Here is a 5000-nt window from a genome sequence, read left to right as displayed (position 1 = left end):
TTCCAGCAGAAGTAAGCGGGGGGGGGGACTCTTGATACTTGCTTGATTCTATAAGCATCTGGCGGTTCTGTTCTCTAAAATGAAAATGCTGTAAATCCTTGCGTCTAGGCTTCAGTTCAAGGAAAGATTATATTAGTGAATATTGAATGAAAAAGAATCGTTAAATCTTAATATGACAGCTCTTCTATTATTAATGTAGTGTTTATTAATTAGGTCTTGAATTAATTTGGATAGACGAACGAGGAATTTATTTGATTATTAATTTATTAGTTGCGTACGTAAAGGCCGAAAGATACTTTGTTCGTATATAGACTCATGAAATTCTCTCTGTGCTCCTGCATTCAATTTAATATTGATTGGCTTTAATGTAATAGACTATCTTCCGATTGTTTCACAGAGACAAACAGGAGACCTAATCGTAAGGATTAGATAAAATGAGAAATAGGGTCTGTGATAGATAGTGCTCTATCTTGACTCTATATTTTTATACTTTTTACTTAATGAAATGAAAGTCAACAAAAGAAAGACTAGGTCTTATTATTTCTACATGTTAGTAACATTCCCTTGAAACTTCCAGGGGTGTATCTACGTATTTTGCTTGCGCTTAGTGTTTTCCGATTCTACTATAAATCATATAGGAACCTGTTAGAATTTATAATTGTGAGTTTATTGGATTGTTTCATCAACGGTATTGGGTCAGAATTCCCTTTTGACTCTGCGCCAGGGATTCCACTATTATTAATGAACATAATAATGATTAGTGAACATTAATGGAATAATTCCTTCATATTTATAGAGATAGGGGATATAATTCACATGGATATAGTAAGTCTCGCTTGGGCTGCTTTAATGGTAGTCTTTACATTTTCTCTTTCACTCGTAGTATGGGGTAGAAGTGGACTCTAGAAGTACTACTAATTGAGTTTGATTCCTCAAACTCAACCCATATCAATTGTTTTATAGATCGTTCTGCAAAGTCCTTTTTTTTACTGTTAAAATAGAAAAGAAAATAATTATGTTATTAAGTGGATACAGACTTCCTATGGGAAACAACATAGACATAGTGGTTGTCCAACAATATACTACACATAATAAAATATTGCCTTGGGCAAGTCACATATTGCGCGTTCCCGCTTTTTTTTTTTATTCTTTTAGAAATCTTATTTATGTTATGCTTGCTTTATTGAACTCATTTCATATCATGGTTCAAACGTTAAAAATCGGTGGGCTTTACTAATCCTTTTCGAAATCCAAAGAGGTTCCCATGGAAATGAACCACTGGATCATCTGTCAACTGATCAATCAATTACTTCTTCAGAATACTAAAAAAAGATTATTTTATTTTCTTTTTATTAATTTTTCATTATTAATTTTATTAATATTAATATAGGCCTATACTCTTTTTTCCTTCGTCAATTTGATTCTTTCAATGGATATCGGGATTCATATTGAATAGAATCAGAAATTCTAGGAATTAGAATTGTAAGAGTAAGAATTGCCCTTCGATTTTTTCAGATTGATGATTGGAATCAACACAAATTAAATAGATGAAGCAAAGAAATAGAATTGGTACATTATGTAAATACATTACATATATGTAATTGATATCTATGAAGATACATATTGCAGATTGATCTATATTAAACCTCTATCTTTATACAGTACGACTTTATATACTACAATAACAATAATAAGTATGGTAGAAAGATTCATCTATTTCTTTCTACCATACTATCGAATCTCATAAAATACTGATGATTCTCGTCCGCTTATTTCATTTAAGACACGAAATCTTAATACTTTTCATTTTCTTTTTTCTTTTCAATCATTGATAAAAAGATAAAAACTAAACAGTCAAGTTTAATTCAAATTAATCATTTTGACTGACTGTTTTTACATATATTATAAGTAAAAAAGCAGTAGGAACTAGAATGAACAGTGCAGTAGCAATAAATGCGAGAATATTTACTTCCATAATCTCATCGTTTCATTTTTAATTAATTCGCAATAACTCGGGATTTAATCCCATAGAGCTGATAAATCTTTCGCCTGTAAATTCAATATTCAATGGGATGAATTACATCTCGACGATATCGAATCGGAGCAATATCATGAATAACAATATCTGAGCTATCAAATTGATTCATCGTCGAGAATTAAATAGTATAACATAGGAAGATCTTTTATCCATACCGAATTCAAATTTTGATTCCTGATCCGATAAATAATTCCTTTACTTTCTTTATCATTCTTTTCCTTTCCATTCTTTCTTTTCTATAACCTACGTCCCTCCTTGTGGAATCATCTGATGAAATATCATATGACCGCCTTTACACTTACTTACATTGGTTATAAAAAACCCCAATAAAATAACCAATAGAAGCGAAATGTAAAAAGGAAGAAGTTTAGTTCTAAACCCCCTTTTTATGATCTAATCTTCTTGGAAAACAAAGAAGTAGTATAAATAAGGAGAGTCCGGGTATAAAAAAATCGAGTATTCCATCAAATTCATTAAAAAGTTTGTTCTTTCTTCGGCAAGACCCTTAAACTTAAAAAAGATTATTCATTCCCTCACAAAGAGAGATAGGATCTTCTTTGAGCTTTATTTTATTAATATCCCATTTCCTTGGATTAATTTTGGGATGCATATATCAAAAATTCAGTGTGAAATTTGAATGAGATAAATTGGTTCAAATTCACATTAATAATTTCAATTATTAATTGAGGTTACACAAAATCGGAGCCCTAAAGGGATATACTTTTAATCTTAAAAGTATTATATCAAAGTTACTATGTTAAGTTAATCTTTTTTGTATCGTACAAATTCCATTTCTGTATAGCCCCCTGTAAACATATAGTACTCTATTACACAGATCGGGAATAATCGAAAAAGCCAGACTCCGTACGGTATTTCTTGGAATCCTGAATATAATTTTACCAATCATTGTACTAATCTACATATGTCTTTCTCCTATCAATTGGTACTAGTTGAATAAATGGTAATTCCCATATTTATTTGATGAGAAATGTGAAACTAATAAATAAATAAAATAGGAGGGTATCCTCTTGTGAATGAAATTCTGCTATTTCTTTTGTTCTCCTTTTCACAGCAAACGCAGAGATGAATTGATGTATTTTTTTTATTGGATTTGGATCTGTCGGGACTGACGGGGCTCGAACCCGCAGCTTCCGCCTTGACAGGGCGGTGCTCTGACCAATTGAACTACAATCCCAAGGAAATCAAGTGTACATCATACATATTCTTATGATTTAATTCAAACCCTTTCTATTTTATTTCTATTTTATTTCTATTTTATTTAGATTTTAGATTAGAATAGTCGTATTGTAACAGAAACGCGAGTAATATATTTGATATACACACGGATATGCACTTTAGTGAGAGCGCCTCACGGATTGTTAATAATCCTTTCGTTTTTTATAAATTGATTAATAATCAAATAAAGCTTTCAATGAAAAAAAAAGAGTTTTTTTATTTATTCTTTATTTTATTCTTTTCCTTATACTTCCAGATCTTTATATGAATCTAGTATGAATCTAGATCATTAGCAAGCAAGATCAGAATTTGTGAGAAAAAATAAAGAGAGCAAATGAACGGCGGTAAAATATATCAGAAAATTTTAGTTTTTTTATTCTTCCGTATTCCGATCAGGCATTTCTGGGGAACAACAAATGGGGTTCTATCATTTCATGGTGGATCGGCCAATTATTGGGCCGAGCTGGATTTGAACCAGCGTAGACATATTGCCAACGAATTTACAGTCCGTCCCCATTAACCGCTCGGGCATCGACCCAGGAAGAATCAATTCCCGGCTTATTGATAATTCATGATCAACTTCCTTTCGTAGTACACCTACCCCCAGGGGAATTCGAATCCCCGCTGCCTCCTTGAAAGAGAGATGTCCTGAACCACTAGACGATGGGGGCAAGTATGCCCGACCGCCATCATACTATGCTCATTGTATGAACAGTTTTTTTAAATTGTCAATATAATGTGGTATGATTAAATCTGAAAGATCTTTCCCTCTTTTCTGATTCCATAGAATCTTTTGATTCGTATTTATATTCATGAATCATTCATTCTAATCATATAATTTTTTTTTAATATTATTTTCATTAAATTTTCATTAAATATATTTATTTCATTTTCAATTTTATTATAATTCTAATTAATTAGAAATAGAATTATATCAAAGAATAAAATAAATAAAGAAAATGAATATAAGAATAAATAGATATTAATTATAAATCGATATTATTAAAATTATTAATATTAAAAAAAATAAATAAAATAATAAACTAAATCGGTAGAATAGAAATAATACGAGGTATAGGACCTTTTGGGGAGTGATTGGTCCGCCAGATCAGAAAGGGGAATGAAACTTCATTTCTTCCGCTTTCATTCATTTTGTTAAGATTAGATAGATATATTTCTATCTTACACTAAGCCAGGAAATTCAAAAAATCTGAAATTAAAAAAAAAATCTGAAAATATGGGAAGAAGGATAGGGATCAACAAGTTATTGAAAATTGTTTTTCTCTAAGAATTAAGTTCGGGGAACAAGTAAAATAAATCTTTTTATCAATGATTCTACGAAAGATCTTATATCTATGTTGAATTGGTAAGTCCATGTATCAATCAAATTAATTTCGTTATGATGGGGGTCAATTCAATTAGGGTCGGTTTTGAAACAATTCATTGCATTTATAAAATCCAATCTTAATAAACCATTTTTTTATTTTACCTATACTCACTAGATAAATTGAATTTATCGTTCCTGTATGTACATATATATATTAGAATAAGTAGACTCATAGTGGGTAATGACTTATTCAGTAATTAAATAAAAAAAATGGGCCCTTTTAACTCAGTGGTAGAGTAACGCCATGGTAAGGCGTAAGTCATCGGTTCAAATCCGATAAGGGGCTTTGGGTTTTTTCATAAAACCCCAGCCATACCATAGTATTCTTTTTGGAGGAAG

The 5000-nt window shown here is 30.8% G+C and overlaps 3 non-coding genes across 3 annotated transcripts; 1 reads left to right on the top strand and 2 right to left on the bottom strand.

Moving 5' to 3' along the window:
* Nucleotides 1-3159: 3159 nt before the first annotated feature.
* On the bottom strand, nt 3160-3233 carry TRNAD-GUC (transfer RNA aspartic acid (anticodon GUC)). Its single transcript has one exon. It is a non-coding gene; the product is annotated as a tRNA-Asp (tRNA).
* A 495-nt stretch (nt 3234-3728) lies between these two features.
* TRNAY-GUA (transfer RNA tyrosine (anticodon GUA)) lies at nt 3729-3812 on the bottom strand. The gene has a single exon. It is a non-coding gene; the product is annotated as a tRNA-Tyr (tRNA).
* Nucleotides 3813-4875: 1063 nt separating this feature from the next.
* TRNAT-GGU (transfer RNA threonine (anticodon GGU)) lies at nt 4876-4947 on the top strand. Its single transcript has one exon. It is a non-coding gene; the product is annotated as a tRNA-Thr (tRNA).
* The last annotated feature ends 53 nt before the right edge of the window (nt 4948-5000 follow it).

Source organism: Corylus avellana, unplaced genomic scaffold (assembly GCF_965113065.1).
Source record: "Corylus avellana unplaced genomic scaffold, dhCorAvel1.hap1.2 HAP1_SCAFFOLD_199, whole genome shotgun sequence".
Lineage (NCBI taxonomy): Eukaryota > Viridiplantae > Streptophyta > Magnoliopsida > Fagales > Betulaceae > Corylus > Corylus avellana.
The sequence above is the reverse complement of the archived record's forward strand: the minus strand, read 5'-3'. Positions and strand labels throughout refer to the sequence as shown.